General features: G+C 47.7%; 1 protein-coding gene across 1 annotated transcript in view; it reads right to left on the reverse strand.

Moving 5' to 3' along the window:
* The window catches only part of CEMIP (cell migration inducing hyaluronidase 1), a 147,253-nt gene extending 124,871 nt beyond the window's left edge, over positions 1 to 22,382 (reverse strand). Inside the window, exon 1 of the mRNA XM_077318047.1 lies at positions 22,140 to 22,382. The gene's annotated coding sequence lies outside the window, so the exon portion shown is untranslated. The remainder of the gene's footprint in view (positions 1 to 22,139) is intronic.
* Positions 22,383 to 23,259: the final 877 nt, after the last annotated feature.

Consider the following 23,259-nt stretch of genomic DNA (forward strand, 5'->3'; position numbering starts at 1 on the left):
CAGTTCCATTGCCTGAGAAGCTAGGAAAGAAGGAATATGCATCAATCACAAGGGAACACAGAATTCTTATCTGTCTTACAGAGCCTTGGATTACCAACCCAAAATCCAGCATTTCAGTGGCCTACCTGCAGTTGTGGAAAAAAATTCACCTTCCCCAGCCCAGGCTCCATAGCTGTTATTTTTAGAATCATAGAATCATAGAGCTGGAAGGGGCCATACAGGCCAACTAGTCCAACCCCCTGCTCAACGCAGGATCAGCCCTAAGCATCCTAAAGCATCCAAGAAAAGTGTGCATCCAACCTTTGCTTGGAAACTGCCAGTGAGGGGGAGCTCACCACCTCCTTAGGCAGCCTATTCCACTGCTGAACTACTCTGACTGTGAAAAACCTTTTCCTGATATCTAGCCTATATCGTTGTACTTGTAGTTTAAACCCATTACTGCGCGTCTTTTCCTCTGCAGCCAATGGGAACAGCATCCTGCCCTCCTCCAAATGACAACCTTTCAAATACTTAAAGAGGGCTATCATGTCCCCTCTCAGCCTCCTTTTCTCCAGGCTGAACATTCCCAAGTCCCTCAACCTCTCTTCATAGGGCTTGGTCCCTTGGCCCCAGATCATCCTCGTCGCTCCCCTCTGTACCCTTTCAATTTTATCTACGTCTTTCTTGAAGTGAGGCCTCCAGAACTGCACACAGTACTCCAGGTGTGGTCTGACCAGTGCCGTATACAATGGGACTATGACATCTTGGGATTTTGATGTGATGCCCCTGTTGATACAGCCCAAAATGGCATTTGCCTTTTTTACCGCTGCATCACACTGCCTGCTCATGTTTAGCTTACAGTCCACAAGTACCCCAAGGTCTCGTTCACACACAGTGTTACCTAGAAGCGTATCCCCCATCCAGTAGGCATGCTTTTCATTTTTTCTGGACTTAAAAGCCATGAGGCCATCCATTAAAGCATCTTAATTAAAGCATCTGCATGTTGGTGTGGCCAATACCTGGAGAAAAGGACTGAGTCAATAAGCCTGACCCGAGCGGAATGGGAAATAAATGTACATCCAGGGGGCCCCGTCAATCAGAACAAAAAAATTCTCTCTGCATACTGAGCTGAAACGAAGCCACGGCATTTGTAATTTTGGACACATCAACGAGACTGGAAGCCATTCAACAATGCAAACTTGTTTTCTATTACTGCGTGTTGTACAGCAAGGCTAAAAATAGCCAAAAGCTGGAAGAGTACAGTAGAAACCCGTTCTAGTTTAAGCTCAAAGGACTGGGGGGGGGGGTGTCATCATATTGGAAGCCCCAGGAAACCCTCTGTGTAGTTTAATTTGCCTCCTCCTCTCCCTCCCCTGACCCTGGCATCCTATGCCATGTTTTTCTACTCCATAACTGCTCCAAATCCTGGCTGGTTCACAAATGCAAGGATGCAACTGGACTTCTCAACATAGAATCATAGAACCATAGAGTTGGAAGGGGCCATAGAGGCCATCTAGTCCAACCCCCTGCTCAACGCAGGATCAGCCCGAAGCATCCTAAAGCATCCAAGAAAAGTGTGTATCCAACCTTTGCTTGAAGACTGCCAGTGAGGGGGAGCTCACCACCTCCTTAGGCAGCCTGTTCCACTGCTGAACTACTCTGGCTGTGATTTTTTTTTCCTGATATCTAGCCTATATCATTGTACTTGAAGTTTAAACCCATTACCTGCCACAACATGACCTGATTCAACTAGAAGTCCCACTGGTATCAGTTTGGTCTGCAACACTGTTTTGCACTTGAAAGTCATCCTGTGATGTTACCAAGTTATCAGCTGATGGCCCCAGCTTTTCATGCTCCCAGAATCTCCAGTGGGACCAAAACACAGAACTGAGCATGGGGCTAAGCCCCAAAAAAGGGCACAGTGATATAGTTAGGCCTGAGCTTGATTCATACACAGTGGCTGACCTCAACAGGGACGGGGAGCAAGTCTAGTCACCCTCTTGCTGATGTCCCATGAGAGGCAGCGATTAAGATAAATGATGAAATCAGCTGGAAGCAACAACAAGCTCCTCACATGAACTTATGGAGCACGGAACAGAGCACTAGCAGTAGTAGCTAAATTAAGAGACTTGGTCAACCACAGACTGCCGGAAGGTTTTCAGAACCACTGGAATGAATATTTAAAATATCTGTAAAACTCTCTGTCTTTGTAAGTGTCCTGAATTATTGTTAAAAAAATAAATATATATATAAACGGGATCAGTTATTAAATAATGATAGCGTTGTATTTTTACTTTTAATTTGTATTTTACTGTGTAATCGTAATCGTAATCGTAATCGTAATCGTAATCGTAATCGTAATCGTAATCGTAATAGTAATCGTAAGGAAGGACTCCCTGGAGAAGAGCCTAATGCTGGGAGTGATCGAGGGCAAAAGAAGAAGGGGGCGACAGAGAATGAGGTGGCTGGATGGAGTCACTGAAGCAGTAGGTGCAAACTTAAAAGGACTCCAGGGAATGGTAGAGGACAGGAAGGCCTGGAGGATCATTGTCCACGGGGTCGCGATGGGTCGGACACGACTTCGCACATAACAACAACAACAACAACAACAACAACAGTAACAACAACAACAACAACAGTAACAACAACAACAGTAACAACAACAACAGTAACAACAACAACAACAGTAACAACAACAACAACAGTAACAGTAACAGTAACAGTAACCGTAACCGTAATCGTAATCGTCATCAGTTTTCATGACAATACTGGGGTGGCATGAGGATGACACACACCCTACCCTATCGGCCTTCAGAAGAAGAAGTTGGTTTTTATATGCCGCTTTTTCTCTACCCTGATACTTTCAGACATCCTACAGTGAATGTGCAATATGTGCCTGTGCATACTTGCAGCGCATACTCAGAAGGCCGTCACGATACATGATGAGGAACGATATTTTTCCTAGCTTTTGCCCCGATCTCAAATAGGGAGGCGGGATTGCTGAGCACCCTGGAAACCCCACAAAGCAATAACGTTACGTTAAGCAAGCTGCAAAATGGCAGCATGACATGCTGTTTATGCACCGGGCATTATCCACCGTCCTTATCCTGTCTCGGAGTTGCAGGACTGGCTTTTGTCCTCTTGACTCCTTTGCCAATAAACAAGCCAGTGTGGAAGGGGGCGGGGAGGGGGGGAATTCCACCATCTGAGTTCAATTATTTTTAAACAAGGAAAACCATACCGTACTTGGTAAAGAAGCGCTGAAGCCTTTGGCAAAGGGAGCATTATGTACCGGCACTGTAGCTGGAGGCATGCCACAGGCTTGCAGGATGGATCCTTACTTCAGGCACTCCCAGATCCTAAATGCATATCCACCTTTGGGATTGGGAGCAGATCTTTAGGGGGCGGGTAGTGTATAATATGTCCACTACTGTGGGGGAATAGGGCTTTGAAAACAAATTGGCCACGGGCTGCATTTGCGTACCCACACCCAAGTATGGTATTTGGCACATGACTCCATCTATGTTATAATATGCTCAAGCACCATTTGGCCTCTGGCAGTGATTGGCTGAATCACCTGGTGTCTAGAGAGAAGCAAGCATTCCGCGCGCATTGGATAACGCACTTTCAGTGTGCTTCTGCAGCACTTCTAAAGAGCATCGAAAGTGTGTTATGCAACATGCGCAGAATGAAATGTCCTCCGCCTTTCAAGTGTGCCTGGCACTTACCTTGCTTTTTATTTTAGGCACCAAGCCAAAATATTTCTCTTGTCTGCTCCTAGGTGGAAGGGGGGGGGTCAGATTTATCAACATCATTTTCGACTGCTCTGTTTTATATTCTTTTCTGCCCTGGCTTGCTTTAACTGTCACGGCTTATTGTTTCCTTGTTGATTGGCATGTCCTGATGGATTTTAAAAAAATTATTTAATCACAACAGGCACTAGCTCATGGTTTGGTGTGGGTTTTGTGCCTCACTTGGAAGCTGGCAACCCTAAGATGAGGTGCACTACAGTCCGGACCAAGGCAGGTTCAAGCACACCTAGGAAGTGTGGAATTCCAGAACATGAACCTACATCTATCTGACAACTTTACCTCCTCTCTGCAATGTTTTCTTCACCTGAAATAGGCCAGGGGTACTATGTGGCTGGCTGGGTGGCTGCAAAGGCATTATACCCTTTTAAGCCCCACTTCCAAACATCAAGGGATATTTTCAACCCAGGAGGAGCCAACCTCCCAGGAGGGGGATGGAATTCTCCTAGAATTGCTGCTCATCTCCGGACAATAAAGATCAGCTGCCCAGGCAGAAATGGCTGCTTTAGAGGGTGAACTTTGAGGCATGGTACCCTTTTGAAGCCCCACTTCCAAACCTTGCTTTCACTGGGCTCAGCTAGCAGTCTGTTGCTTGGCTGGTGATGTCTGCCCTTCTGAAGCCTGGGGCCTACTGCTGGCAACTGAGGTTCTTGTTGTTTTTCATAAAGCCAAATTGATGCCTAATAAAACCAGAAAAGCTCATTCAAAGTTTAACTTTCCTATAAACTCTCTTAATGCAAAATCCTAAGAGAACACTTGAAAGTGGCCTTATGACTTTTATTTCATAGGGCCTTCATGGCAAATTCTGATTTTTATTTATCAGGCCAGGCTTGAGCAAAGTCACTTCAGCCTCCATGTCTCTCCAGCCAGTTGCTTGTTCGCCATTCACCGTTACAGGATCTGAATATTCCTTATTTAGATCTTACTGCATTTTCTTGACTCACAGGTCCCTTGCTGGACTGTCTGTCTGTTTGCGCCCCAAAATACAAACTATTGCTGGTAAGGGCTGGCCAGAGCCCACAGCCTGAGAAACATTCAAGGCCTCCCACTTGATGAAACACTTGAGGCCTACTGCACACTGATGATGATATTTTTATAGCCCACCCTTCTCAGTTGGCACAGGGCAGGTAACAACAAAGATAAAACATACAAAGTAATATACTTTACAAATAAAATTATTAATATATAAATTTTAAGCTAAAATTACATTATTAAAAGCTGGCTTGGAGTCGTATCTCAATAAATATGGTAAGACAAGATATTATTAAAAGCCTCCTCCTTAAAAACCTGACCAGGCGGGAAGGTAATTTATATTGGGCAGATTAATATTTTGTGCATGCGGTTCTTAGGCAGGGAGCCCAGCATTTCCTTTAATGCTAATTTCCTGGCCTCAACCACAGGAACTGCCCAGTAGGAACTTGGTGAAAGATATACCACATTCCAAAAGCCTAGAAAGAAATCCCCATACATATACTATGCCGAAGAATTCTCCAATCCTGTTTAGACTGCATCCTGCCAGCTGATATGAACTAACATTACAGAATTCCGCTAAGTTGCTGCGTTCAACAAAGCACGAAATTGTTTTGCAAAAGCATCCAAAGAACCCTGCAAATCTTCCTCTATGGCTTAACTATCATGGAATCCTGAGAATGGGGCTTTTGGTCTTGAACAACCTGGAACTCGCCAACCATTGACAGTGGTCCACGTGGGAATCAGTAAGACTCGCATTTTTGCATCTTGAAGAGGACTGCAGGAAGAAGGAGTCTTCAAGCCCTTACAGTCCAGGAAATATGGACAGGGTATTGGGTTGATCAGACACGGGGTTAGGCATTTCCCAATGCTCATACCCCCATGTCTTCCAAACCCCTACCAGAAGACAAGCTATTCATTAGCTTTGTCTTCCAGATTTAAGGAATAATCAAACAGGCAGTTAAGCTAACTGCTCAATAAAGAGCCATCCAGGGGTCTGGGCACCAGCGAGTACATAGGATTACTTATTTCTTTATTTGTTGTATTAAAGTTTGATACAGAGATGGCCTCATTTATGAGCTTTGTGTTTTCAATTTGCCAATTTTTAGCCCTTCCCCCAAAATGCGCACACAACGTTTCTGGAGACAAGCCTGCGGAAAGTTCTTCTAAGGATCGCACAAAACATCAGTGCCCAACATCCCATAGGGAGAGTGGAGAGTGGAATTAGCTCTGAAAACAATTTGACATCAGTAATGTAAATTTGCCTCCTGGGCTTCCCAAGTTTCCGTAAAACCTGGGCCAAAGTCAGCCTGGGGTTTTTCACAGTTCGAGCCAGTTTGCCGGCTTCTGCATTCCCTATTGGGTGGTTCCTTCAGGTTAGTGATCCAAGAAGAGCAGAAAGTCCTGAAAAACTAAACAGGAGATCCAAATCCCTACCAAATGGACCGTGGGAACTGCCCCCAGTTTGTTCCTTTCCTCGTTGACAACTTAAATTTCACCTGAAGAACGGTACCAAAATAGCTCTCAGACCACTGCAGTGACATTGTATGATCAAACCACTGTGGTTACAGGCTATTTATAAGCAAAGGTGATTTTAGGTTATACATTTCAACTAGAAGAACAAACTCAAAGCCCCAGGGCTGCTGATAGGTAAATGGCAAAGCCACTGGTTTATTCGGTATTGTCCCCTGGAGAAAATCTATCAGGAAGTTCCCAACAGGATCATTTCATTTATACTTATTTTAAGGCTTCTATACTGCCTCTCACGATAAAGTCATCATTGGCAATTAGCATTCATAGATAGAATCCTAGAATCATAGAGTTGGAAGGGGCCATACAGGCCATCTAGTCATAGAATCCTAGAATCATAGAGTTGGAAGAGGCCACACAGGCCATCTAGTCATAGAATCCTAGAATCATAGAGTTGGAAGGGGCCACACAGGCCATCTAGTCATAGAATCCTAGAATCATAGAGTTGGAAGGGGCCACACAGGCCATCTAGTCATAGAATCCTAGAATCATAGAGTTGGAAGGGGCCACACAGGCCATCTAGTCATAGAATCCTAGAATCATAGAGTTGGAAGGGGCCACACAGGCCATCTAGTCATAGAATCCTAGAATCATAGAGTTGGAAGGGGCCATACAGGCCATCTAGTCATAGAATCCTAGAATCATAGAGTTGGAAGGGGCCACACAGGCCATCTAGTCATAGAATCCTAGAATCATAGAGTTGGAAGGGGCCACACAGGCCATCTAGTCATAGAATCCTAGAATCATAGAGTTGGAAGGGGCCACACAGGCCATCTAGTCATAGAATCCTAGAATCATAGAGTTGGAAGGGGCCACACAGGCCATCTAGTCATAGAATCATAGAATCATAGAGTTGGAAGGGGCCATACAGGCCATCTAGTCCAACCCCCTGCTCAACGCAGGATCAGCCCTAAGCATCCTAAAGCATCCAAGAAAAGTGTGTATCCAACCTTTACTTGAAGACTGCCAGTGAGGGGGAGCCGACCACCTCCTTAGATGGCGGTGTGTTATCTAAATGAGCTTTTCCAAAAGGAGCTGACAACAAACGCTGGTCCTCAACCATATTGATGGCTGACACCTCAAACAAGAAAAACCAATCCGTCCTTTCAATTATCACCGCCCTCCTGGAAACCCTCTGGCAGTTATATCCAAACTGTGCCCTTGCTGCGAAGGAGCCATGAGCTTCTCTAGGAAACATTCTTAATTAAAAAGACTACGATGAGCCTGAATAACCCAGCCACAGGAGGCTACTTCTTGCATTTCTGCAAGAACCGCCGTGGTAACCTTCCTTGCTTCTCACGAGGAGGCATGTCTAGATCAGTGAGTCAGGCAGGGGTGTTCCAGCAAGGGTGGATTGCTCTCAAAAACACTCTGGCAAAGGGTGGGGATTGTCTCCAAGTTTTAAGCTACTCAAGGCCGTGGCGTTGAGGCACTTGGAATTTGCCCGTGGATTAGATTGCCTCATTTAGATCACAGAAAATAAAATTGACCTCTCTTTTGTATCCCTTAGAACAGGGGTAGTCAAACTGCGGCCCTCCAGATGTCCATGGACTACAATTCCCATGAGCCCCTGCCGGCATGCCTCTTTTAGGAGGATAGAATTTAACCTTTCAGATCAAGAGTCAAATATTCAGCTCTCTGTGCTACTGTGCCTCTGTGGATCACATCAAAGGTTAGAAGCTGAACAAAGGAAGAAGAATGTTTTTTTTAATACCCTGCTTTTCACAACCTGAAGGAGTCTCAAAGTGGCTTCCAATCACCCTCCCTTCTTCTCTCCACAACAGTACCTGGTGTACTGTGTGCAGTTCTGGAGGACTCACTTCAAGAAGGACGTCGATAAAATTGAAAGGGTACAGAGCAGAGCGACGAAGATGATCTGGGGCCAAGGGACCAAGCCCTATGAAGATAGGTTGAGGGACCTGGGAATGTTCAGCCTGAAAAAAAGGAGGTTGAGAGGGGACATGATAGCCCTCTTTAAGTATTTGAAAGGATGTCACTTGGAGGAGGGCAGGATGCTGTTTCTGCTGGCTGCAGAGGAGAGGACACGCAGTAATGGGTTTAAACTTCAAATACAACGATATAGGCTAGATATCAGGAAGAAATTTTTCACAGTCAGAGTAGTTCAGCAGTGGAATAGGTTGCCTAAGGAGGTGGTGAGCTCCCCCTCACTGGCAGTCTTCAAGCAAAGGTTGGATACACACTTTTCTTGGGTGCTTTAGGATGCTTAGGGCTGATCCTGCGTTGAGCAGGGGGTTGGACTAGATGGCCTGTATGGCCCCTTCTAACTCTATGATTCTATGACACCCTGGGAGATAGGTGAGGCTGAGAGGTAAGCTTTTGAAACTGCTCTGTGAAAACAGCTTCTAAAAGTACTGTGACTAGCCCAAGGTCACCCAGCTGGCTGCATGTGGAGGAGCGGGGAATCAAGCTGCCACTCTTAACCACTGCACCCAGCTGTCTCTTGGTACAACCATTTACAAAAGTCTGCTGCACAGACCAGTCCTAGTCAGGACATGGAGAAGCTTCCTACACCGGAAGGGGTGGGGTGGGGGGTTTGATCCTAAACTAGAAAATTCCAGGAAAATAGTTCCGCAGTGGTTATGTTAGCCAGTTAAGAAAATGTGAAGGAATGCCCTTTTTAAATGTACATTAAAGTTTAAAGTACCTTTTTAGCATTACTAATTCTGAACACAGAAGATCTTTCACCTTGCTTCGCTATAACTGTTTTACCTTCTGTACACCTGGAAGCAAAATAGAATAGATCCTTAACAAAAGAGCGTAACTGGATTTGCAAAGAAGCTCAAACAGAGTCAAGGAAACATGTACTATTTGAGTGTAAGCTGCACAATTCCGTTCGAGTGGGATCATTAGCTTCAGTTCTCACTGAACATCCACGTGCCCAGAGGAAACATCATTTAAAACTAGAATTAGAAAAAGCTGGTCTAACATCTCATAAAGTATTGGAGCTGAAATAAGAATAGGATTTTGCATGAATATATTAGCTTATCTGTCTAGTGTTAAATGAATTTTGAATTTATTGTTCAAAGCTCATTTTAATTTTAACTTTGTAACCTAATGTTTATTCTGGAATTATTTCACTTGTTACCTTCTCACTGCTGCTCAATGACCGTGATTAAAGATTTTGATTTGATTTGAAGGAGGATTGGTATTTTTGGTTAAAAAATGTACGTAGTAGTTCTTAAAAATGCAAATTAAACAGGAGTTTAACGTGCTCATGCCAAACGACCTTGTTTCGCACTGATTTGTGGGCTCTTCTGCCCCAGAGGAAATTGCTAGCCCCTGGCCTAGATGATGCATGGTTGAAAATATTTCAGATTGCTGCAGCTTCCTACTCCACCCTGCCTGGTGGAATGAGCTCCCGGGAGAGCTGCGGGCCCTGCGGGATCTTCCACCGTTCCGCAGGGCCTGCAAGACGGAGCTCTTCCGCCAGGTCTACGGTTGAGGCCAAGGCTAACACCTATGCCCCCCCGGGATCTGGGATTTGGGATTGGGACTGCTATCCCCTCTCCACCTGCCAGTAGTGGAAGGGGAAGCTGATTAGCCGATCTTGCCATGCTAGTTAGATAACTAATAATGTCAAATTGTAATTGTTGTTTAATGGATTTTAATGGGGTTTTAAGATGTTGTAACCCGCCATCAAGGTAGTGGCAGGGAATAAATCAAATGATGATGATGATGATGATGATGATAATAATAATATTCGAGGAGGCTGAATGCCATTGCTAACCAGGGCTGGTGAACATTGAATGGCCATCAATATATGTTGCTGCAGAGCATGAAGGTCACGTAGTACATTACTGAGCTATATAAATACACACAAACACATTGGGAAGCAACCCAAAATCATATTTGAAAGCCCAAAAGGACCCTAGGAAGACTGACGGTGCAATTCAAAATGGTTACACCCCTCTAAACGAGTTATCATCAACGTATACAACTGCCTTGAGGAATGTGAAGCATCAGGACTTCATTTTATACAAATTGCATTTTCGTGAGACAGTGCGCAAAAATGTCTGTCTAGCTAGCTCTCTTGAAACCCCTGGCAAATAAAACTTTCAAGGCCTATTAATAGCAACGTACAAGGGAATTCAGGAAGCTTATGCCAAGAGCAGTGCAAACCTGCATAGGAATGATGAGACCAGTCCAAGGGAGAAGGGGAGGGGTTGACTTACCTATGGAGCCTCCCCTTAATGCTACAAAACAAGCCCAATGGCATTGAGCAAGACAGCACTTGGAGCCACTGGAGCTCAGGAATAGATTTTCAACCACTTGCAGCAGTAACAAGGGCAGAGGAGGAACCAAAACCAAATCAAAGACGGAGAGAAGAGGGCATGAGGACAGGAAGAAAGTGTTCGAAGGAAAGTGTTGGTCATCAGTGACTCTCTGCTGAGGAGCATGGAACTTCACGTGGCTTGGCCTGACCTCCTAGACCAGTGGTTCTCAATCTACCTGATGGCACGATCCCCTGTGGGTCACCAATGCTGGCAGTGGTGGCAGCGCCAGCCTCAGCAACCCAAAGGGAGTCGTAGGGTTGTGCGCTCCGGTGCGCTGGTGATCATGGAAGCCCAAGGCAGCCAGCACTGTGGCACGGAGGGGTGTTGGTGGCATGCCCTCCCCTCCACACCACGGTTCCGGCCACCTCTGGCTTCTGTGATTGCAGGAGCGTGCCAGAACGTGCAACCCTCGTGCCATTAGGAAGGGGGCATGGTGGCAGCAGCCTCGGCGACCGCTGGGAAAAGGGTCGATTGATCCCCAATGGGGTCGTGACTCCCAGGTTGAGAACTGCGGTCCTAGACCAAGAGGTATGCTGCTTGATAGGAGCAAAGATTAAAGATATTATGGACCAGATGCCGAAACTGATCAAACATATGGATCACTCCCCATTTGTGATGCTCCATGTGGGAACAAAGAACACAGCCTATTTATTTGTTTGTGTGTTTGTTTAATTTAATGTATTTATTACATTTGCAATTCTCCATATTAAGGCTGCCTATGAAGATCTTGGGAGGCAGCTGAAACAAAAGGAGCACATGTGGTTTTCTCTTTGATCTTGTCTGCAAGGGAAAGAGGAACCACGTCCTCCTGGAAGTTCATAGGCAGACATGTATGTTAGACTTTCGTAGAGTGAATTTTAATACACTCAGACATGATGAGAGTTATCCCATGAACCAGAATGCTGGAAGTGACGGGTGGGCTCTCCTTAAACAAGAGCTATTGCATTCTCAAGCAACTGCATTTGCTGGCAGGGGCTCATGGGAATTGTAGTCCATGCACATCTGGAGGGCCGCAGGTGGGGCTCCAAAAAGAAACACTACACCAGTGTTTGTTGGGGCTACATCTAACAGACTTCCTTGAACACCCAGCTATACTTCATAATTGGTTTTAGATATGAGTGAATTATTTAATATTATTGACCACTGAGGAAGTCTCAGTAGGGTCGAAACACATTTGATCTGTTCAAGTGCAGCTAGATCTGTATAGTTTTCACTTCATTTTTTAACCTAATATTGGTGCACATTAATAAATAATTGTTAAAATTTTATATAGGGCTAATCCTGCGTTGAGCAGGGGGTTGGACTAGATGGCCTGTATGACCCCTTCCAACTCTATGATTCTATGATTCTATATAGTTTTATAGCTCAACTTTTGAGTTCCAGTATTTGCTGTATTGACAGAATCTCGGACAGATCCTTCTCCTGGATGCTTTGGGCTGATCCCGTACTGAGCAGGGGTTTGACTAGACGGCCTGTATGACCCCTTCCAACTCTATGGATCTAAAAGGAAAATCAAGCCACGGTAGACTTTCATGTCACATAATTTACCGGAACAGGATTCGTGGTGGAAAAACAATGAAAATCATTGCATTTTTTGTGGTCCTTTGGTGGACTTCTAAGGAATCCTCGTTTTCATATTCGTAACGAGTTCCTAGCTGTTGATACCACCATGTTGCAGAATTAGACTGCATGCTTCTACTGGGTTAAAAGTAAAGGTAAAGGTATCCCCTTTGCAAGCACCTTGGGGTGACACCCTCTAGCGTTTTCATGGCAGACTCAATACTGGGTGGTTTGCCAGTGCCTTCCCCAGTCATGACCGTTTACTCCCCAGCAAGCTGGGTAATTTTACCGACCTCGGAAGGATGGAAGGCTGAGTCAACCTTGAGCCGGCTGCTGGGATCGAACTCCCAGCCTCATGGGCAGAGCTTTCAGACAGCATGTCTGCTGCCTTACCACTCTGCGCCACAAGAGGCTCTACTGGGTTACAAAACCCAATAACCCTCAATCAAAGAAACCCAAGGTTGCTACACAGACAAGGCAAGAGCATTCCTGTTTAATATTGTCCCTCCAGGCACGTAGCTTTGGGCCATTTTCAACAAGGCGTTTTCTGCCCTGCTCTGTGGGAGGTCCTATTTTATTTAAAAACACAAAACAACAGCTTGAGCCCCTATGGCAAAGAGCCGCTCCCTTCAAGCTGCGCTTATTTTGTCTACAGTCTACAGATATTTGTGGACCACTGCTGGGAGAGGAATTCAGATTTCCAAGATGCAAGGACCGGTTTATTAAGAAACGTTTCAGGACTTGATGACTGTGAAGATATTTGCATACTGCTGGGAATCATCAGGAAGGGAGAACAAGCAGACTTTCAGAGGACAATACTTGTCCACAGCTTCTCATTCACCAGAATTAAGTTTGGGAAACAAGCCATTAATAGATGTCGGTAGCAACAGAAAACACAAATTCAGCATACCGAAAACCCATGAGGTCCATGGACAGCAACACACCTTGAGAAGCTGTGGTAGATGGGCAGGTTGTCCAAGTACGATAGGCCGTCATCCGTTTCTTTCTCCTCCATGTCCTCTGTCTGATGAAAGTGTACAGGGCAGCAACCTAAGATTTGCTGGCCTGTTTTGCAGCGCTACACTTGCCATACAGAGGTATGATCCTTGAGACAAAAAAGAGGGGCAAGGAAAGAATTTACAAGGTAGGGGATAAAAACATCAGGGCATCGATAATATCCAATCGGCAACACGTAACACATGACTCTGAAACTGGTTTCAGGATGGGGATCTTAACCGTATTCAAGCAAAGCCAGGCAACGCCAAAATTCCCAATAAATATAGGAGTGAAGCAAGGCTGTATCCTTGCACCACACTTATTTAACTTCTTTTTAAATGATCTACCCTCCTATTTTGATGAAGTTAATGGTCATCCGCTCCTTAGTTGGCAAAAAAGCCACTCTGTTTCTTTTATACATGGATGACACAGTAATCCTGTCTGGAAGTTGAGTGGGCTTAATCCAATACCTTCGAACTTTTACAGAATACTGTAGAGACAATCATCTAAAAATAAATTAAGATCATGACATTTGCAAAGACCTGCTACAAATTTAATTGGAAAGTAAATGGTAATCATATAGAACAGGTAAATCATTTCAAAGGCATAAACTTTAGTTACAACAACAGATGGGCAAACCAGAGAGAGAAAACTACCAAAGCTGCAAAAGGCCAATAATCTCTTTTCTCCAAGTTTTACCAAGAAAAAGGCAACAAACATCTCCCAGCAGCCCTCAAAATCCACAATGCTAAAATAAATCCCCCGATCATGTATGGAATTCCAATATGGATAGAAGCTTTTAACCACAAATTAGAAAACATCCAATAATCCTTTTTCCAAAATTGACTAGGAGTTCCTAATTGTGTGGCAAATCACACTCTTGGCCAGCAGAGCTTGGCTTCTGTCCTTCAAATATTGGTTAAAAATTCATTTTCATGCTCAGCCTAATAGTTTGCTAAGTAACTTTTTGAGTGATCCCTTCTCTTTCAACTGGTTAGGTAAAGTGTCACAGAAACTTCAAACATCTCGACTCTCAGTGTGAAGAAGAAAGCTTTATACTGCAAGCAATCTCTCAGAGATTACCACATCTGGATGTTCAGTCATTAGTCCTACTAATAGTGTACGTTTACCTCAATTCTGGGACATTCAACATACAAAACCATGCCCTTGTATCTCCAAACTCTGGAGGCACACCTGTGAAAAAGAGCATTTCTTCTAGCTCACCTAGACCGATTATGCACAACCACAGCTTTTCCAGGCCACCACCAATTCCTAGTGGTGGGGCAGCATGCCCCACCGAATCCCGTGTACACATGGGGGAAGAAATCCCCTGGTGCACTCAGTCCACCCTGGAGTTGTGCGTGTGCACACACAACTCCTGGGTGGGTAGGTCCCACTGCGTTTAACGGCCACGGCAGCAAAAGGGAGGTGGGAGGGCATGGGAGTCCCACCACATGATGGTGCAAAAGTGGCATGCTGCTCTCCCACCATTGTGAGAACACCCCATTTGGCTCCACGGCACTGTGAAGCCGAACGGGGTGTTTAGTGTCCTTGCTGGGACACCGTAGGTAGGGGGGAGAAGCCAGGTCTTGAAGGTCCAGCTCTTCCCTTATACACAGGCCTAGCCCAGCTGGGCTTCTGATGGCCACTATGGCAAGGAGGGGAATGCAGAAGAATCCATGTTCCCTTGCCGCAGGCCATCAGACACCCTAACAGAAGTCACGGCCAGCGGGGGGCCTGGACAGCTTTGGCATCATGCCCGCTGGCATGCAGGCACCGGCCTGTCTATCCCAGCCCATGCATAATCGGTCCTAAATGTCCTTCTTTCAAACATAACTCAAGGTAGTTTTTTGTAGATTCCTTCTCAGGAGATATATATTTTTGCATGGGTGTAATGTCCCTGACACGCTACATTCTTGGAATGCCCTAAATTTGTTCTACACCATCATCCTTCAGCTGAATATTTGAGGACGCAGAGATCTATCTGAGAAACACTGGATAAAACCTAAGTGTGAAGGACTCGGCAATAATTCTAAAAGTAGCTAAGTTTCTCCTGGCAATTTTAAATGAAAATCTTTCCATTGCAGAATTTGTAACTGCGATCGCTTAAAATTTTAGTTTCTCTGCTTTGCCATTCTTATGTCAATAAAGGTACTCAAGGTCCCGTGAACTGACTCTGACTCTATAAGGAAATCAGAGACCCAGGTCTCTGGCATGGCAACTAGCGAGACAAGAGGTCAACTTCCAAGAAGTGGAAGTGATGTCATACAGAAGTGATGTCATACATCTCTAAGAATTGCTTCTCAGGTGACACTTCTGTGTCCCTTGGGAGTTATGGCCTGGCAATGTCCACCTTCCCAAGTTAACAACTTGGGAGTGGGAAAATGCACAGAAACATGGCATTTTTAGCAACGGAAATTGCCTTCTGGCCCGTTTAGTGGCTGGAGTAGCCCCTCAAACTCTTTTCAAGTAAGACCCTCCAGGAAAGGGGTGGAGGGGGTAGGTATTGGGCAAGTCTGGGCCATTCAGGTCAGAGTATTTTAACATATATACAATATTATGACATTACATACATTAATTGTTTAATACAGGGGTAGTCAACCTGTGGTCCTCCAGATGATCATGGACTACAATTCCCGTGAGCGTTTGCTGGCAGGGGCTCATGGGAATTGTAGTCCACTAACATCTGGAGGACCACAGGTTGACTACCCCTGGTTTAATATATACGTCATATTATTTAAAAGACTGAACTTCATTTCGAGGTGTGGCAGTGTTTGGGCATCAGCTCCTACCTAACCAGAAAATGAGGAGCCTCCTCCCCCCTCCTTTGTCTCCAAGATGGCCAGATGACGCAACTGAAGAGGAAGGCTACCACAAACACAACAGCCTTATTAGTGCCCCACGTAGTTCATGGCATTCAACTATCAGGGGATTAATTGATCAGCCACTCAGTGCTATTGTTCAGTTTGGTCAACAGGGAGGCAGTTCAGGCATGAGGAGGTACTAACAAGAGCCAAGAGTACAGAGCAGGAGGAAGAAGCCTGAACTCCACATGTGGTTCCTCAAAGAAATGGAAGACTTGAAGTGCAGGTCAAGTGGAGGGCAGATGGGAGGACAGACTAGCAACCATGTGAAGGGACTGAGCAGGGGTTGGCACCATCCAATTTCACGACTCTCAGTGATGAACGGAAAAGTTACTTCAATGTAAATGAGAGGATGAGAACTTTAAAAATATGATTGAGGAAGATATGGAATTTCCAGCCTGTTGTGGTTTGCATTTCTTTTATGGATTCTCCATACTCTGGACAAAACTGCAGACATGCTTCTTCCCCCACCAAATTAACCCAATTTCAATAGAAATATAGGGAAGTAACCAATAGAAATATAGGGAGGTAATTTCGATAGAAATATAGGGAGGCAGAGTGGTAAGGCAGCAGACATGCAGTCTGAAAGCTCTGCCCATGAGGCTGGGAGTTCAATCCCAGCAGCCAGCTCAAGGTTGACTCTGCCTTCCATTCCTCCGTGGTTGGTAAAATGAGTACCCAGCTTGCTTGCTGGGGGGTAAATGGTCATGACTGGGGAAGGCACTGGCAAACCACCCCGTATTGAGTCTGCCATGAAAACGCTAGAGGGCGTCACCCCAAGGGTCAGACATGACCCGGTGCTTGCCCAGGGGATACCTTTACCTTTAACCAAGCAGACTTCTCCGGTAAACCTCACATGCTTGTCCCCATTTCAGCCCCCCCTCCAGACAGATTTTATCCATCCAGGTCCCATGAACTCCAATACAGCCTGGAGCGGAGGTCAAAGAAGATTCCACTCCCTTTGCCCAAAGCAGATAAGCTGCCAAGAATATCGATGCCTGGTTCCGTATCGATGGCTGAAATGAAACAAGCAATTGGAGGTGTCTTCCCAACCATGCATGGAAGGTAAAAGAAGAAAGAATCCCCTATCATTGATCCAGCCACTATATTCCTGCTAGGTCAGAAAAGCTTTCTCAGGGCTGTGGCTAGCCCAAGGTCGCCCAGCTGGTGGGGAACCAAATGCAGCTCGTCAGATTAGAAGTCCGCACTCTCAACCACTACGCCAAGCTGGTTCTCTGAAAGACTTCTGCTGTGATTGCAATCCCATGGCACCATTTCCTTGAGAGGGCTTTGCGTCCTCTACTGTTGAAGATGGCTTGCCTCCGAGGATCCCAACCGAAGCCCGGGACTCCCTGAGGAAGGGCCGCCTTTGTGCACAAGACACCCAAGGCTATAAAAACCTCGGATCGGACAGCACTATGACTGTGAGGAAGAAAGACCCGGAGCTGTCCATGGTGACACTACAGGTTTTCAAAAACGCAGTTGGGGGGGGAGCTGTGGCCACGTCTGCAACCGCAAAAATATGCTCTCCGTCCTGAACAGAAACACAAACAAAGGCCAAAGGGGCACCATACGATGCCCAGCCCTTCGTACGGCTTCAGCTGCACCCCAGAAACCATCAGCCTGATCAAATGACAAGACTGTTTTTATTTAAGGAAAACTATTTTTCGCTCAACCGTTAAGCCCTGCAACCTTCAAGCATGCGGGTTAGTGGTTCTGATCAAGGCAAACACATAACGCTCTTAACCATACCCTCTTAACCAATGGAAGCGGACTGAGAGCCAGTTTGGTGTAGTGGTTAGGAGTGCGGACTTCTAATCTGGCATGCCGGGTTCGATTCTGCACTCCCCCACATGCAACCAGACGCCTTTCCTCTCCCCACAACAGACACCCTGTGAGGTGGGTGAGGCTGAGAGAGCCCTGATATCACTGCTCGGTCAGAACAGTTGTATCAGTGCCGTGGCCAGCCCAAAGTCACCCAGCTGGTTGCCTGTGGGGGAGTGCAGAATCGAACCCTTTGGGTAGGGAAAAGCAGCATATAAGAACCAACTCTTCTTATTATTATTCTATTCGAATTGTTTCATGCATCTGTTCTGGGGGCCGATTAATTCATCAAAACCCAACACTGCTCGCAAGTAGTTAGAATGTAGTATTCCGAGACCCCATATACATTAATGCGGAGAAATACAAAATGAACAACTGTAACTTGCTAATAAACCAATATGGAAGGGGGGGAACCCATGTGCTTCACATGTATATGGCCTCCTAGCACATCTGGAAGCACTAACAGACCTCCTCCCAGGCCTTTAGTCCTCTGGTTAAGAGTCTTCATTGTTTCTCTAGAGACAATGGAGGGATTTCCTCCCATTGCCCAGGGAAGCAATCCTAGAATCATAGTATTGGAAGGGACCTCCAGGGTCATCTAGTCTAACCCCTTGCACAATGCAAGAACTCACAACTACTTGCCCACCCACAGTGATCCCAATTTTATGCCCAAGTGATCCCTCCCCCGCCAAAAATCTCCAGAATTCATCCTGGACTGGAAGAAATTCACCTACCATCTCTGAGTATGCAAGGAAGGGCCATAAGTGACAAACACTGGCACATCCCTTCCTGCCCACCCACTTACAATCTGCCTAAGTTCATAAAATCAGCATTTCTGTCAGATGGCTATGTAGCCTCTGCTTAAAAACTTCCAAAGAAGGAGAACCCACCATCTTCCAAGGAACTACTCTGCGAGGAACGTCTTCCAGAAGTTTACCCAGAAATTCTTTTGAATTAATTTCAGACCTTTGGTTCTGCTCTGACCCTCTGGGGCAACAGAAAACAACTCTGCTCCACCTTCTATATCAGGGGTAGCAAACGCTGGCAGGAGCTTATGAGAATTGCAGTCCATAAACCTCTGGAGGACCACAGGTTGACTACCCCTGTTCTATATGACAGCCTTTCAAGTATCTGAAGATGGTTAGAAGATTGGCCATTTGACTGACTTCAGGACCCAACACAAGAGGGAAAATCCTTCCCTTGAGTTCTTTGCGACACCCAGAAAGGTCAGAAGAACAGAAGAGGGTTCCACGGTGAACTGATTATGGCTGATTTTGTGAGCCAAGCCAAAATTCGGGGAGGGTTACGCCCCAGAGCTATCAATGGATTTGACAGCAAGAATCCCAAGGACTGGAGCCAATGCACTCACTCACCCCTTTAAAAAGTCCCTATGGGACATAAAGGAGTCTGACAATGCACTGGCAAAATAATCCATTTTGGAACCTTAATTCATCAGCCACACGTAGACCCCTGAACTCTTCAAAAGCAGACAGACATTTCAAAGTAGGAGGACCAGAATTCCACAGTGCCAGTCAACTATTGCAATACACAGCAGACGTAGTTTAGCTTCCTGCGTGCAAACACACACATACACCCCCTGTTCAGATCAGATATACGCAGTTAACAGAACCACCCAAGCTCCTAAGACTAATTATCCCTGAGCAAGTAAAGTGTCCAGTGGCACTTTGCCGACCAACTGAACATGCTTCTCTTCCCATGAGGGAGAGCTGATGCCGCTGACCAAGTGATGCCCAAATAAAGTTTGGTAGCCTTGACTGGATGGATACGGGTTTCATTTTGCTGCTAGAGCTAACTACACCGCCCTGAGCCAGTCCGCTGGGAGGACGGTATATAAATTAAATAAATAACTGGTTATCAACACATTTGAATGCCCATCGTCTCATCATCTATGTGTTTCCATGCCTATATTTCCAGAAACGAACAGGAAAATGAGAAGCCACATTTAGAAACTTACCTGTATCCCAACGAAGCAGATCTCTGGGAAAGCGTCGGGTCCCTGAAGCCAAGCTCTTCGCCGCAGAATCCCCCACTGCGATGGCTACCGCTTTGCCTGGTTGGCTGATGGGAAAGAAGTTCCCATAACCTCCAGCTGTCCTTCACGGGGATGTGGGTATCGAAGCCACTGGTAGCCCAAGTCGTGTCTGCGTCAACAGTCTGGACACTGAGGCCACAGTCGCTCCAGTGCTTCTCTGAAGTGTGAGGGTCACAGCAAAGCCCACCGAGACACAAGGTTTTATTCAGCAGAGTCCAAGATCAAGGCTTTCTGCCCTGCAACTCCAGAATCTCACTTCTGCCTACACCCAGAAACCTCCAGCCACGGCCTCCCGCTTTATTGCCTTTAGTGGGAGACGACGGCTTTGGGACGGTAGGGGAAGCTCTGGGTGGCAATGTAGAGAGGGCTTCTGTCCTCCAGGAGGATGCTGTGGGCCTGCAACGTGATGGGTGGCTCCAGACGATCTGCAAATACTAAGATCCCTGGAACGGAAGCAGAGGTGAACACGGTCCTCTTGGATAACCACCCCATCTTTTGCACTTTTAACTTATTGATTGATGCCACCTCTCCGGGAAAGTGCTTGAGGTCAGGTAAGCAAGGGCATGAAGGCCACCACCTGCTAGATTCCATCTGCCATTCAGAAACAAGGCAAGACAGGTTCACCTCTGCATGCATGTCGGCCAAGGACTGGCAGTAGAGGATCCAACACTAAATTACTTCATGCCTCAAGCCAGGGGTAGTCAAACTGCGGTCCTCCAGATGTCCATGGACTACAATTCCCAGGAGCCCCTGCCAGCATGCTGGCAGGGGCTCCTGGGAATTCTAGTCCATGAACATCTGGAGGGCCGCAGTTTGACTACCCCTGCCTCAAGCCATTGGTTCAAGACCCCCCCCCAAATGAATGTGCGTGTCTGAACCATTGTTGGGTCACCACCGGGACAGAATGACTGAGCTCTTTGCCCATTGCAACTCTGAAGGCAAACTTGTGTGTGTGTCTCTTTGGAGAGGTGCCCCCCTCCCCCATGGCTGGGAATGGCACTTGATCGCCCTCTCTTTTGTGCAAGGAATGCACACTGAATCTGATAGGAGAGCGCCCAGGTGGGGGATCTGTGTGCATTTGTGGGAAGGAGCCAGATCAGGGCTTTTGGTGGCCATCCTTCCGCGCCCTCCTTGGAGTTCTTAAAGGCACAGGGACCCTGTCTGTCAAAAGACAACCAGTTTGCGGGAGTGCAAACTGAACTCCGGTTCTAAACTCCCCCTGCCTACTTAAAGTACGAGGGGACGGAGATGTTTCTCCTTGCTTCGGACATCAAGTCAGCTGGAAAAATTGCTCCTCCTCAGCCGTGCAGTGGAGGAGCCCCCACCCACAATGAAAGCGCCAGAGGCCCCGATCCGCCAGCCTTTACCCTCGCTGCTTGCCAGCCGAACGGCAGGAGGCCTTGAAGGTGTTCGGCCGAGTGCCCTTGAAAGACACTGGCTCTCTTTCCCATTCTCCAACCCAGCTGGAAGCCTAAATCCCACCGGACGAACTGTTTCGAACCCGGTACCCACACTGTCATGCTCACGGGGGTTGAATTGGCTGGTACCTGCTGGAACTGGAGCAAGGTAGCCCGGGATCATTTTTCACAGCCACGGAAATCCGCAGAGGAGAAGCTCCCCCGACGCAGCTTAAGCACCAAGACCACCTGACGCGGAGGATGGTCCTGCTCTGCAACCCCTACCTCCGGCCGACAGGTGGGCGAGTTCTCCACGCGCAGCGCCTCCGGAGCGAGGCGGGCGACGAGCGCCTGCAAAGAGACCGTCGGGCTGTCATGCTCGTTAGCGGGTCGGCCAAGCGGAACCCGCCCGGGCGGCGAGAAAAGTACCCACCTGGGTGCGCGTCGCGGCGATCCGCTCCTGAAGGGCCGGAACCCGGGAAGACGAACCTGGGCCGGCCCTGTCGCTCGCTGAGCAGCTTCGCGCCGCCGGCCTGTCGAGGCTCCCCGAAGAGAAGCGCAAAGGCGTCGGCTCCAACACAGGCGGACCGCGGTCGCGGAGCGCAGCCGGTTACTTACCTGCCGCCGGCGCCACTTCCAGCAAAGAAGTCCGCTTGCAAGATCTGTCCCCTCTTTCCCCCACCCCGCAAGTCAGGCCCAAATTCGCAGCAGCCCCGCAGCCATCGCCTTCCCCCCTCGGCCCCATCGCTCGCAAAAATCCGCTTCGCCACCAGCCAGCCGTCGAAGAAGCCCAGCGGCGGGTATTCCACCTGCAGCAGCGCCCCCTAGCGGCAGCGCCTCGCCTCCGCAGCCGGCTGGCTTACCTGTCGCCGTCCGCCAGGCGCACGCTTCGGTCGAACCGCGCGGGGGCCGGAGCCGCTCGCCCCCTGTCCCGCTTCGGCCCTCCGGGAGGGAGAGGGAAAGTCAGAGAGAGAGAAAGAGGCGGGCGGCGCTCTGCCGGATCCGGATCGGCGCCGCTGGCCGCGAAATCCTCTCGAGCGAGCCCTGCAAGCGCTCCGTGGCCGGCTTTTTCTCGCGCGCTCTCAGCCCGTCTGTTTTATAGGCGATCGGGGGAGCCACGCTGTTGACACCAGCTGAGCGCCTGGCTCCTCCCCGCGCGGTGACGCCGCTTTTGCATTCTGGACATACCGCGCGGCTGCTGGCGCCGGCTTGCAGAAAGGGGGGGGGGGACAGCCCTCCTCCTCCTCCTCCTCCTCCTCCTCCTCCTCCTCCTCTCCAAAAAACGACGAAGACAAAAAAACAACCCCTCCGGAAAGCTCAGCCCTTCCGAGAACCTGGCCTCTGCATCCCCATTGCAAAACGCTTCCTGCCAAGTTTCCCCTCCGTGTTCCAGGGATCGTTTCTGCACGGGAGGTTTCATGCCGGGCTGCAGGCTAGAGTTTTAAGTGGTCGCAGGTTGTCCCACTTCTTTCTGCACCCACACAGGGGAGCGTTTGGCCCAGTGTGCCTCATCTGTCCCTGATTTGTGCTCCTGCATGGGAGCCTCTTGTGGCGCAGAGTGGTAAGGCAGCAGACATGCTGTCTGAAGCTCTGCCCATGAGGCTGGTAGTTCGATCCCAGCAGCTGGCTCAAGGTCGACTCAGCCTTCCATCCCTCCGAGGTCAGTAAAATGAGTACCCAGCTTGCTGCTGGGGGGTAAACGGTAATGACTGCGGAAGGCACTGGCAAACCACCCCGTATTGAGTCTGCCATGAAAATGCTAGAGGGCGTCACCCCAAGGGTCAGACATGACCCGGTGCTTGCACAGGGGATTACTTTATCTTTACCTTTTACCTCATCTGTCCCTGATTTGTGCTCCTGCACAAGACCTGGGGCAGTGAAGTTCCCAGTGCATAAACGGTCAGGTAGAGGCAGGGAACAAATGTGGTGCAGCGCCTGGTGGCGTGCTGGCGGCTAGGCCCCCATGCCTTCCCACGGGCCGGT

The sequence above is a fragment of the Paroedura picta genome, chromosome 18, assembly GCF_049243985.1.
Source record: "Paroedura picta isolate Pp20150507F chromosome 18, Ppicta_v3.0, whole genome shotgun sequence".
Lineage (NCBI taxonomy): Eukaryota > Metazoa > Chordata > Lepidosauria > Squamata > Gekkonidae > Paroedura > Paroedura picta.